At 41.1% G+C, this 14,286-nt stretch overlaps 1 protein-coding gene across 1 annotated transcript in view; it reads right to left on the bottom strand.

Moving 5' to 3' along the window:
- Positions 1 to 14,286, bottom strand: part of FNDC3B (fibronectin type III domain containing 3B) — a 184,664-nt gene that overhangs the window by 148,738 nt on the left and 21,640 nt on the right. The window lies entirely within an intron of this gene.

The following is a 14,286-nucleotide window of genomic DNA, read 5'->3' as shown; positions in this document are numbered from 1 at the left end:
CATCCCAAACTCTAGTTAGAAGAAACATATGCTGTGACTTAGGTGGCAGCATAGGTGATCAGCTGGCACAAGATGATCAGAGTACTCCAGAGTACAGGAAGGGGAATTTTTGGCAAAGATCCTGGGACATAACTAGAGAGCCATAAACCAGGAGATGAACTCAGCTGCTTCAGAGGGGATGAAGGACTGAGCTAGTCTCACCAGGGTTGGAGCATCCCATTCCATGGATGCAGGATGCTGCATATCTCCTTGGCCCCAAATACTGTTGGACTTCATTTTTTTTTTTTTTTTAGTTAAGCAATTAACTTATTAGTTTAGTTGAAATACACTGTCTTCATTTTCATCAACCTCTTCCAGAGCTCACTGCAATCCCATCACCTGCACAGCCTCATGATCAGAAACATCAGCTTGACCAAGAGCTGCTCCTCCAGCTCCTGAGGAAAAGCACTTGTGTGATTTAGAAGTGATGGCAGTGCCCACACAGACTGAATCATGTGTCCTGTCTTTTCACTGTCATCAAATGGGCCCTTTCACATCTAAGCAGAACCAGAAGATTGAAAGTGCATTTGTTTTCCAGAAGGTGTGCAAACCTGGCAATGTGACCTCCAGCCACACAGCTCAAGACCAGCATTTTAATTGAACTCAGTCCCAAATTTAGCACAGCTCTCACAGATCTTTCCACTGTTCTCATCTGTGAGAAAACACCACTTTTCTAATCATCACTTCACCAAGACATAAACAGAGGCAATGTATTTTCATCCACCTTTAAATTAAATCCCTTCTTTTATCCAAGACTCAATTACAGGACAGAAGTTCTCCAGAAGCCTGAGACACAGTTCTTGTTTGGATGTTACATTCTCATTACTGCACAGTTTCAGGTTTTAATTTTGAGAAACATCCGAGTCCAACAAAAATGTCCACAGGTGTTGGGATTTGGGGGTGGAGGAGGAGGAGGAGTAGGGCAGTATGACTTCACTTTTTGGGGGTTCTGTTTGTTTACCAAGGAAGAACAGAATGTGTGAAGTTTTGATCCATTTCTTAACTGCTTGGGATTAAGAAAAGGACTGAAAGTGCCCAATAATGAACACCAGAGAGCACAGGAATGAACAGCTTTCAGGAAACAGACTGATTTGGTAATAGCCAGCTGTACCTCCAACTATTCTGGCTATACATGCAGTTATTTATGCATCTATAGTTGTCATGTGTGCAAATGTATATATGCACATTTAAAGTTCATTTGTAAAGAACAAACCGTTCATAGAAACCATTTTAAACCCATATAAAACAAAACCCCAATCCCCCAAAAAATGACACGTTCATTTAGTCTGAATCCAAAAGCCAAGCTTTAACAGTTTAAACATCACACTGATACTATTTTCTTGAGGAAAAAAAACCATACTGTAGCTTGAAGCAACATATTTTCCAAGTAATATTTCCATTCCAGGCACAACAACGGATATGTTGACATTTATTTGCTACGTGTCATTATTTAAAGTGTTGCAGCTACATTCCTTTTGCTTTATTAATGGTTTGTCACTGCAGCCGTGTCTACACTTGCCTCACTTGAAAGGAGAAAACAAAAAAATCAGAAAACATAAATAAAAAGGGCTTCCTCTATTTGTCAGGTCTGGTACGACCCCACCAGAGATGATACCAGCAGCAGTACTGGCTACAAGCCACAGCCACTGGCAGGAGGTTTTGGCAGAATTTCACAAAGATGTACTCCAGGCAGAGTGAAGACATCTACCATGAGACTGGCAGACTTCACTGCAAAGCCAAACCCTTTGGAAACAAGGGCCTCACACACTTCTTGAGCTTATTTGTTCACCCATCCTACTTAAATCAGATTTATTAGCTGTGCTTTCACACCCCTCCTAAAGCCCACTGCTCCTCCTCCCTCAGGGGATGCAAAGCTGATTAATACAAAGAAAGTGAGGTCTGAATACAGTTGGGTTTTTTTCCCTGCAAATCGGGAACATTGATAGAAGAAAACACCAGACACTGCTCAAAGAGCCAGGTCACATTCCAGGATATGAGAATTCTTCCTTAGCTAAAATATGAACTGCCAAATACTAACCCACAGCCCTTTTTTTCAGGTACTAACTCAAATTTGGGGTTTTGTCTAGAAAGCTGACTATATTTAAATTTTAAAAAGATATTTCCTGTGCGTCTACATTCCCTAGGTTTGGCTGGGACAGGTCACAACAACGCCAACAGGGAGTGAGAGGCTGCATCTCCCTGTCTAGCTTCCTCCAAGAATATGGAAATCACAGCTTTCCACTTTGCTGTAGAGCAAGGAAGAAACAACCATCCAAGTCTGATGTCTCTGTCCCCAAACAAAACTTCCAAATCTTTTGATGTCTGCAAGTTACTGTTGCAAACTTGATATTCAATTCAGTACTGCAGCCTTCTACTGATCCCTGAGATGACTCCATTTCCTTAAATTAATTCAATATGTGAATTAGTAATACATAAATTAGTTGCACATGGCACTAGAGAGAAAATTAAAACACACAGAAGAATGAAGTGTAACTATCTAAAACCCAACGTCCATGTATGGCCAAACAACATGACCCAACAGGTTACGTCAGTTTTCCTGAAATCCCAAAAGCAGTGTGAACCACATCAAGATACCCAATTCTGCTTTTCCTAGAAGGTTTCACCCATGCTTATTTATAGGGCTGGAAGCCAAGAACATTTTTCTTTCTGTGATTTTCTTCCTACCTTTGGTATTCTACAAAGCCAAAGAACCTCTTTCAGCTACGGCAGACGAATGCAGAGAACCTGGCAGAAGCAAGAGAGCTGCGAATATTGAGTCCTGTGACTGCTCTCTGCAAAGACTTGATTTTTATTTCCCTGCAGCAGACCATTAAAAGCTCCTGAACAAAGTGTTCTGCTTTTTTATCACAATCATCTGGAATTACACAAGTTGTACTACGGCAAGGACAGAGAGTTTTCAATACTAAGGAGAGCCACGTACCCAGGTTTATTTAATATACAACTAAAATTCAGTGCTAAACACACATTTTATTCCTGAAGTGCATATTTAGGGGTATTCTGCCTGAATAGAAGAGAACACACTGCAAAAAGAGTAAGAAGATACCCTGCCTTCAATTCTAGCTTTCATTAAAAAAAAAAAACAAAACACTGTAGGGGCTGGGTGAGCTCCTCTTGCACAGAGGCTGTTGCACTGGTCAGAGAAATAATCCAACTCAGCAGGAACTTCCTTAGTACTTTACAGCCATGTGCCAGGCCAGTTCTGGTGTTATCAAAAGCCAAAGTCTGTTGATTGCTGGTCAGCAGGGCAGTTGTCACAAGGCAACTGTTCCTCCCCCAGCCAGACATTTTCTATGGCAGACCAGGTTCTGCAGTGAGGATGCCCAGAAATTGGCAGTTCTCTGACCCAAAAGGAAAAGGATTTGTGATATCTGATCTGCATCCTCCAAACCACATCCTGACAGCACGGCCAGCCCAAAACCTCCAGCAAGGCCTGCACAGCTGATGTGAACACAGGAGGGTTCCCCATCCACTGCACCAACCCTTTAACACTTCTGTTGTTATAACCAGGACAAGAGGAAGGAGGAATTGCTTAAAAGAGCCTTGCCATGGTTAAAAAATATGTATGGAATCATAGGTTCATGTCAGAGGGAGTCCCACCTGGCACACTGAGAGGTCAAACACATCTTTAGAAACACATGCCCTGAAAACAGGGAAGACTCAAATATTTCTAGACAAAAAATCACTTTGGAAAAGATATACAGTAAAACATAATGAGAATTTAAAAAAAAAAATCATTCAGTATTCAGAGAAGCCATCACCTGCAGCATATCTTATTCTTCTTCCATAAAGAGAAATAGGCCTGAAATTATTTGTTATTTTCCAGGACATGATATGTGCAATTGAAGAATCCTATCAAAGTCTGGCATGTCAAATCATGTTACTGCTGGTTATTATATAGTAGAAGAAATGGCTGGTTGCCTAGAGTAATTTTGAATAACCTTTCAAGTAATAAAGAAAAATAACTAGGTAAAAAATTGCTAGAATGTACAAGGAGAATATGTATACACAGCCTTATTTGTAGACACATATTCTGAGACACTAAGAATTTAATATGGATCTACAATCCACTAGGCAAGGCTCTGAATGAGAGGTGCTCCTTCTGCACATTCCTGCTGATGCTGGAATTCATGTGCAAGAGATGAGAGAACTCACACACTGCCCCATTTGCCTACTGTATTTTGTACAGCACACGGTGAAATTCAGGATTAATTAAAACATACATAACACAATTATATTTTTCACTGAAAAGCAGAGTGGTAAATATAGCTGCTTTCAAGAGACTCCTGCCATGGCTTGCCACTCCAATTCAAAGAGGAGTGGTAATAATTGTTCATGTAGAAAAGCCTCTTGAGACATGAGCAGTACCTGGAGGTATGTGCACAGATGGTTGGTCAAGGCACAAACAGTCTGGAATTTGTCTTGTCTGATGTGCCTTCATTAGTTTAGTTAAATCACATCCGTCTGCAGCGCCACTGAAACCTGAACACATTCTTTCCCTGTTTAATTACAAACACGGTAGATTAATCTGGAAGCATCCAAACAGCTGGGCTTCTCCATAACAATTTTGAAGAAATACATGCAATTCTAAAAATCTGTTATGACAAAAGAAAACAGATTAGAGGGAATACGCACATACAATCCACTGGTATTTTTTGAAGAGGCAGTGAAATGCCTGCTGCTTGCTCTCTGTGCCATTTCACAGAAAAGGCCACGGTAGCTGGATCCTATCTCCAGCAAGCTGAAAAGCATAAACATCCTCTCAAAACTTAACCACTGTCATCAATCAGTGGGTTTATTCCCCTCTAGTTTACTTTAAACAACAACACATTTCAATGTGCATGGTACATTCCATCTCTGAAGATGGAATTATCAGCACTGTTCAATTCCACACAGGATCAAGGAAAGTTAACATTGTTTTTTCCCCACACTGGTTAGATTCCCAAGGCAGCAATCCAGAGGGTAATGAGATGAAGATTTTCAGTAGTTTGCATTTATTTGGACCTAAAATTTGACCTCAAATTTTCCAGGCTTGAAACTCCACTATCTTAAAGAAGAGCAAATCTGCGCTGTAACCAGCTGCACACCCCTCACAGGAAATGTTTGTCATTCAGGAATAGAAAAACTATTAAAAATTGGTTCCTAGCTTAACCTTAGGAAGAAATGGAATAACCAAGTAACTTCAAACATGTACCAGAAATGAGCATCAGGAATATGGATATCAGGTCAAACTGCATCATGCAGGAGTGTCTTATTTCACAAGGCAAGTACAACTAATCAACAGATAACAGCTCTGATGAAATAACTGGAATAAAGCAACCTGGCACACAAAGGAGTCTTTTACCAAAGGAAAACCTCACCCCGCTAGGGGTTTTTCCCCTTGGTTTTCCAGGGAGAAACTTTGTCAAAACTCGTGTAGGAAAAGCAAGCTTGCCTCCTCCCACCACCACCACCCACGCCTGGGGTGTGCAGTGCCTGAAGGCCATCACATTCATGTGCAAACCTAGTGTAACTAGATTTAAGGGAATAAAATACACCACGGGTGAAACAGACCTTCAAAATTTTTATTAGGCTTATATTAGATATGGCTGAGCAGAAAGCCACAGGCATACAAGCTAATCCAATGGTTCCACAGCATTCTCACTTCTGCAAATAATATTAGAGCAGCAAATTCATCTGCTGCTCAAAAATCAATTCCAAAACATGCAAACACACCACCCTGCACCGCTGGCAGAAGAGCAAGCTGCAGACAACTTGTATACAACTCACTCTCACCATGTGGGTTTTTCTGTGCTGCTTCTTCAATCTGAAAATTAAGTTAGTAATTTTTGCTATTTATATTCCTTTCCTTCTTTGTTCTCACACCTTTCTTTCCTCACCTTCCTCTGTATTAATCACAAGGAATAAAGGGACTCATGAGGGATGTAGCTGCAAAAAAAGAGAAGTTCTCAAGCACACAATTCTCACACTATTTCACACTAATTTTTCTAAGCAGCCATAGGCTGAATTTAACTCTTCTTGCACAATAGTAGCCAATTAGTTTTTTCCCAATATTTTTGGTGGTGTTGTTTTTGGCACAACTTGGCTTTAAAATAGTAACTACTTCAAACTTTTTTCTCTTTTCAAGGGAAATTATTTTATGCACTTCCAAAAATACAAGCAGCAATTAACATTTCAAACTAATTTGTTGCTGCTTGTCCACCCTCAGAGACATTTGAGTTAAGAGAGTTCTGGGTGCTGTTTAATTGCCAGCTGTACAACACACTCTCCCAACTGCACTCAGCATCTCGGTGCTTTTGTAGAAGATCAGAAGTCAGGAGTAGACCTAGATTATATAGTTAAGAAGAAATTCTTCCCTGTGAGGGTGGTGAGGCCCTGGCACAGGTTGTCCAGAGAAGCTGTGGCTGCCCAATCCCTGGAAATGTCCAAGGCCAGGCTGGACAGAGTTTGGAACAACCTGGGATGGTGGAACGCATCCCTGCCCATGGCAAGGGGTGGAATGAGAAGCTTGAAGATTCCTTCCAACCCAAACCACTCCTGTGATTCTCTGATGACATCTGCCTCTCCACAGGTCAGCAGGAGAGCTCTTCCAGCTGTGGTGCCCCATTGCCAGGGCAAGGAAAGGAGGATGACAGCAGCCCAACAGCCCTCTCTCCACAAATTGGGACACCCAATTTGGGACACCCCGCACAAAAACTGGTCCCCTAAGTGCAGAGAGCCATCTACACAACAGAGACAAATTGCACACTTCCTAACTAAATGAGCACCCTTTTCAGGTTCCCTGCACTCTGCATTGCTTCTGACAAAAGCTATTTGCAAGTTAAATACACATGCTCTAGCAAGATCTTCAGTAAGTTTAAACACCTGCTATTTGTCTGAAGCCATTTGTGTGAGGAAGAGAGACTCCTTTCAGTCCAGACCTACACCTGTCTACAAATTGGGCCCTGATCCTGCAAACATTTGCACTGGAGTACATCTTTACACTCTCATAATACTTTTATTAAGTACTGAACTCCCCCCAGATCAGGGCTGCAAGCCAGGAACGTGCCCAGGGACACGGGCAGAACCTCTATGCAAAGAGACATTCTTGCACAAAGGTGAAAGTCAGATAAGGCACAGCTATGCTTCATCTATTTGCTTTCTTCCTCCATTTAATAGCCAAAGTATTAATCATGGTTGATGAGCACAGCATTTGTCGATAAATACCCTCCCCTTCCACTCTGCTTCTCTGAAATAATAATCTCTCTGCAATAATGCCACAAAGACCTTGGTTATCTCTGCTGGAGTTCCTGTGCAATGGGGAATCTACTGGAATCAATGGGGTGGGGATTTTTTTTTTTAACCCCTAATTAAACTACGAAGCAGAGGAGAAAAAAAAAAAAAAAGGCTATCTACCATATCAATCTGCAGCTCTTGAAAAGCCTGCATACCAAATCCCATTTCCAACAAGGTCTCAGCACACCTTTGTGCAACACAAACTCGGCTGCTGTCGCCATTCCCTGCTAACCTGACTCCGGGCTGACAAAGTGGCTCATTGTGTTATTGTGGGAAAGAGCTCCACAGAGATCTCCCATTCCTCCCTGGGAGTCAGGAGCAGCATTCACACGGGGCAGCACCTCTGCACGGCTGCCCCAGAGCCTTCTCATGGAGGAGGAAAGCTGAGCCCGTCATTGTCATCCTGATCACAAAATCCAAGTGCTCAAAGCACATCAGTAACAAGGAAACCAACCTGAGACCCACCACCCAAACTCCACCACACCAGAACTTTTCAGCATCAGGAGAAAAAGTTCTATTACACCATCCCTCACTTTCACACAGCATTAAGTACATTTTTCAGGATTTATCTACTTTTCGAACGGCTTCATGAAAATGAGGACAGTATGCTACCCATGAAGGCTTCTCCTAACTGGAGATACACAAGAATTTACATTAAACAAAGACCTGAAATTCACCAGCAAAAAAGAAACCACGCACACAAAGTCAAGTCATGGTTCCATTTTTGATGGAGTAATTTTGGTATCCAAGACCTTACAGGAAAGAAGCCTCTCCCATTCCAGATATCAGATTTTTATCTCCAATGATAATAAACCATCAATGAATGAAAAAACCCTAAATCCCTAAATGCAGAGTACTGGGCAGGTTGCTCTCTTTAGGGTGGGAAGGGTCTCTATTTAGACAGGAAATGCTGTGCTGAATGTGCCACCTGCTGCAGCTAAAAAGCTCAGGTTATTGATTAAATGGTTTAAAAGGGAAAACCTTTGGGGCTTGCTACCTGTCTGAAGTGGGGCACAGTTTGTAACACAGACTGAAGGAGAAACAAAGTTCTGTTTATACAGTAAGGACAATCCAGTGGGGTCACCCAGCACTCAGGTGGTCTGTATCCACTTTCATTCTGAATCCTCACCCATCTAAGCTCATTCCCATACTCTGCCAAATCATTCAGGCAATGGAAAGATGAAAATTATTCTCCATAAACTGTATTCATCTTTGTATATATAAAATGTATATTGTCTTTGATAATAATAAATACATTTAAGGACTGAACAGCTTGTCATATGAATTGGGGAACCTACAGAACTTAAAACTACACCAAACCCAGAAGAGTTGGTTAAAAGGCAGGCTCAAGGCATGGTGCCATCAGGACAGATGCTCTTCCCACCCTGTGTGAAGTCAAAAGACAGCAGCCCCAACCCTACCAGTTACAGGAGTTACTCATTAATAAGTTACAAGTCTTCGTTAATTAAACTTTCCTAATATTTCACCTATTGACTTTGATACTACAGCTTTCAGGTATGAGGAATATTACTAAGAAGCTTCAAAGAAAGCTGTAGAAAGTCAAGATATATCTATGAGCCAATAATAAGAACCAGGGTGAGCTAAATAAAGGAAAGTAAATTCCTGCAAACTGAATTTTTTTTAATGCCAAGTTTCTATTTAATCAAAAAGGGTTCAGACATGCTTCTTTATATTTCCCCATTGATACAAGCACACTCAGCTCCAATGAAGCTAATTAAACCCTTGAAGCTCAAGTGAACTTTCCAAATCCTTTAGATGACAAAATTCCAGTCAAGCAAAAAAACTTAAATAGACAAGCAGCAGAAAGCAAACCAACTTTCAAGCCTCACGTCACATGTACCTGAAGTTTCATTTGCCCTTGTTACACTTAGAGAAACTAATTTTTCTAACCATTTAGCAAACTTTAGAGGTGCAGGAGTCGAGAGTCTATTAACATACAGATAAGAAATCCACAGAAAGGAAAAATCAAATTTGTTCAGGTTGTAAAAGACCATTAAGACCACTGGGTTCAACTGCTAAGTGAGCAGTTCCATTTCTACCACTAAACCATGTCCTTACATGCCATATTTACACATCTTTTCAGTGCCTGCAGGGCTGGTGTCTCCACCACTTCCCTGGGCAGCCTGTTCCGAGCTGTTCTCCGTAGAGGTTGGTCTTAATAAGCATCAGTGGGGTTTTGTCATGAAGAAAAAAAAGTTGGTGACTTATTAAGACAGATGCACTTTTATTACTGCTCTGTGAGACACCAGAGTTTGTCCTTCCCTCTCCCTGGCTCTGTAACAGCACCTCCAGTCCCATGGATACACCAAACTATTCCAACTTCATCTGTTTCCCAGACTGGCATAAACAACCTGTTTGCCACTTTACAACATGGAGTAGATCCATTGTACAAGCTCAGAGCAGACTAGCAGCAATAAATTCATCATTAATAAAGCAGAGCTTATCTTTGAGTCTTATTACACAAATCTTTTTGACTGTGATAATCTTAAGCAATAACCATTCACAGGATTTCAGCTTTCTGGGAAGACAATTTAAAAAAGCCCCTACCATGGTCTCTGATAAATTTTTTATTTATATTTCTAGCTAGAATTCAAAAATTAAAGTATTTCAGAAAGGCACAGAAAAACATTAGCCTTGTATCCTAAAATATGTAATGCTGAATTTCAAGAAATGAGCTTGGTTAGTATATAGGAGGGGGGGAAATTACCTTAACAGCAAGCAGTTTTGAGGGGCTGGGGAAAAGATAGAAATACACAGTTCACCCACAGAATTTCAATAAACAGGTGAGAACAAAATATACAAGTCCTTCAAATATAAGAAAACCCATCTCATAACTCAAAACTGGAAGAAAGCCAAGTGATAAAAAACAATGAAACTACAAGAAAGGCTAATTCTCTGGAGGTTTTTTTCCTACAGTATTTTTCATAAATATAAAACATTTTACCACCACACGCCCTGACAGCCTTCACATTTTCCTGGACATGCATCTCACTTTGCCTACTGCAAGAAAAATTCATAGAAATCCTGATGGAGCAAAGACTGTTACACTGAGTGGAGGTCAAATATAGCATATCTGCATATAAATAAATCTGAAAAATTCAATGTGGCTTGACAGCAGCTTTTCTTTGACAGTGGAGCAGAAAGATCAGAATACCAGCAAAAGCAGGAGTTTGCCTGCAGGGTTCTGACCACATCAGCACAGGACTTGAGCAAGGAAAAAAAAGCTTTCCCAGTCAAATTTAGTTGTGCTCAATTTTACCTGAATGATAGAACTGACACATGACCCAACAACATTTTACTCCCAGGGAGCTCTATCGAGGCATATTCAGTTTGTGTGAATAAGCTGGAACACCCAGGTGTTATCACCGAAAGTACGGCACAATCTCAATTCTTTAATATTTACATCCTGACCCAGTTCAGTCACATTTTGGCAGCACAGAGCCCACACAGATACCCACCTTAACAATACAGTACACAGTTAATCAGTGGCAAACACCTACCCATTAACACCAGTTGTTCTCCCAGCTAAAGGCTTCACAGGTCCCAGAGATTCGAGCAGATTGCATTTGTCCCCCAGTTGCTAAGGGAAGACACTTGGTCATCATTTAACATGCCAATATCTGGTTTGAAAAATAAGTAAAACTGATATTATTCTCTACCTACATGGCATATTACTCTTGGGCCAGGGAAGGAAGATGACATATCCATGCAGCAATTTTTATAAGTATTCCCAAAAGTAATAGACCCATGTTAAAAAAAAAAAATGCACTCCCACTTTCTCTCTCATGAGAACACATTCTTCCTCCATTTCTCTCTCTAGTCCCTAATCATACATCCAGGTTGGTACAGAAAAACAGCCTGGGTGTTCAGGGGAGGTTTAACCTGCTGGTGAGAACATGAGCAGTGGTGCATGCTACAGAGAAACCCACAAACCCAAACACCTGCTCAGCACCTCATCCTCCTCCCTGTGTTCACTAAGGAAATTCCCTCATCCTTCATGAATCTGGACTATTTTTTCCATCAACCCAGATGAAACTTCAACGGCTTGATTTTCCTCTAATGTTGCTCTGTGTTCCCAGGTGTTGCTGCATGAAGCCCTGCTATAAATAATCTAAATCACAGATTGCCCCTCACCATTCCACAGGTGCCAGAGATACCTTACAGCTCACACAGCCTGCTAGAGCCCAACACATCTAAGTCAGTGCCACAGCTCTGCAGAAAGTCATCATTGGGCACCTTTTTTAAATACTCAGAAGTTAGTACTGTGAAATTCAGCACAACAACCAGCTGCTTCACCCTCAGCATCTTCTCTATTCAAGGAAGTGCAGAACAAGATTTATTATTTCCATCAGAACCTCAACTTGTTGCAACTTTTGTCTTTAAATCTGAAGCTGAAGAGAGGCTCTGACTTTGCCTCTTCTCGTGGATAGAGTGGTATAGAAATCTCAAAAGAGTACTTGGCCTGAACTAACAGATGAGCTACACATATTCATCTAAATTGAGCAGATTGTAACATGTTTATTATTAAGAACATGTCAAGGTACATTAGTCTTTAAGGCTTTTTTTTGAACACTTCTTGAATTGATCAAATTAAGAAAAGTCACTCTGTTACTAGTGATTTGCTTCTTATGACAAACAGTTGTGGGCTGAGCCTCCTACCTGTAGACACTGTACTTAGGCTAATAATAAACAAAGAAAAAACAGTTGTACAATCCCTGGCTGCATTCTGCTTACATCATTAATATTGAAACATCACTGAGGATTAAGAATTCCTGAAGATTAACAGAAGGCTGATTTCAAAAAAATGCAGAAATGTGGAGGTATCTAACATCACAGATACTTAGCTGGTGAGCCAGTAGGATTTTCAGACCAGCTAACAGACTGGAATTTCACTCTCAGAAGTCAGCATTCCCTCTAGGAAGAATCAGTATAGGAAAAGAAATGTAGTGCAGTAAAATACTATACACCAGCTGTCAGACCTGAAACTGATACTGTAACAGGGATCTACATTTGTCATCAAGTTACTCAGTCACTGGCAAACTGGTAATGTAGAACTACAGCGAGTGAGCTTCCATACCAAATATAAATAGCTGTGCCAGACAAAGGATAAAGTCTTTATTTTAGGCACTTATGTTAAAATCAGTAGAGCACATAGTCAAACACAAGGTAGAGGCCACAAAGATTTTTAAAAGCATGACTTCAAGAAACCTAATCAGTGGCAAGAAGATATGAGCATGCAGAACAGGTGCACAGAAATCACAGCTGGTTCCAAACTGCAGTGGAACCAAAACCAAATCAAGGTGGGTTCTGCTCAGTACAAGGGTGTCAGGCCACTCTCCATCAATGCAACAAATCTGGTAACTGCTTTTGCAGCTTTCCTTGGCATTTTTATCTCCTGTGGGCTTCATTCAGGGTCCTGCTCTTCCCATATCTAATCACAGCAGTTTGCTATCACCTCACATACACACACACATATACACCTTCATCTACATAATGGGTACAAATACCTCCATTTATCCTAAGACCCTTGGAATGCTTTAAGCCCTGTTCAGAAATAAGCAAGTTCAAAGAACCACTGAAGTGGCCGAGAAAAATCTCAAATTCTCCCTCTCTTTTTCCCTGGATTTAACCTGCTACCAAATCCCGTGGGGGCTGACAGTGTGTCCTTGAGCCCTGACTCCCAGCACGCCCGCATGCCAGAGCCTTACAGGCGTTCCAGGGAGCACAGCTCCTGCCACTGGCACATACCAAGGATTCCAGATCATTTTTGCATCACGACTGAAACGTTCTCATCAACTTGGATTTCTGTTATAACACATTACTCCGGTCTCAAAAAGTGCAATCTCAGCATGGTATAAGTTCAGTTTTCTTTCTCTAAGCTTTCTCTTGGGTGCTGGGGGTGCAGGGAGAATGGGTTAAATTTAACACACACCATAATCCTCATGGTTCCAAAACCAAATTCCAGCTATAAACCTTAAGAATGCCACACACCTACCAAATTCTTTTCTCTTTTTATTAGCACGGGGAAGATAGGAACGGGGTACTTCACTAATGCCTCACCTCTTCATTACACTGCCTTCCTCCCACAAATTTTACTGAATTGCCAAATACACGTTGCTAAGTTTGAGAAACTTACAGGAAAATGAATCCTTTATGAAAATACTCGTTGCTAGAAACACAAACAGGAAAATAGACGGTAAACAATAAATTCTCATTGTGTTTAATAGCTGAAGGTCTTTGTTCACAACAGCTACCCCAGAACATGCAGCCACATTCATGGGATCGAGTGAATTCTATCTGAAGTTTACAGAAGGAAGCATATACAAACAGCCTCACAAAGGTATTTTCCTAGCAGGAAGCCACAAGCACTTCTCTGCTGGTCGGGCCCCGCCGTCAATGGGGGAGCCGTGGCAGCAGTGCTAAGCACACTTTACTTTCACTGTGGGATCAACCATATCACAAATCACCAATTAAATCCTGCTTTATGATTTAGGCTTGAATTCATTAACCAATGCAAAGGTAAAACATGCAACAGAGCCTGGTGGAAAAGTCAGTTGGGAGAGCTTTGCTCTGGCTACCCCTGTCCCAAGGCTCAGCCCTCTTTGGTATTAAATACTATTTTCATCAACAGTGTTCAAAAGTCTCCTTTTTATAAGAAACTATTGGTTAATTGCTGTACATTGTTGACAGCAATAAATAGAATTCACTGAATATTCCAAGTGCAACTGGGCATGCTGGTGGTTTACCACCACATAAGAGCTGTGTATGTTTCTGTTATTCAAAGCTTATCTCTTCACTCAAGGTGGAAAAATTAGGAGTTCATCTTCTGCAGTGTACAAGTTTCCCTCCCCCACTTCCATTTTGCGGATTTTCTGGCAATAATACTGTTGAAAAATAAATTCCTGAGGACAGGAAATATCCTGAGCAAAGGAT

This window comes from Serinus canaria, chromosome 9, assembly GCF_022539315.1.
Source record: "Serinus canaria isolate serCan28SL12 chromosome 9, serCan2020, whole genome shotgun sequence".
In the NCBI taxonomy this organism is placed as follows: domain Eukaryota; kingdom Metazoa; phylum Chordata; class Aves; order Passeriformes; family Fringillidae; genus Serinus; species Serinus canaria.
The sequence above is the reverse complement of the archived record's forward strand: the minus strand, read 5'-3'. Positions and strand labels throughout refer to the sequence as shown.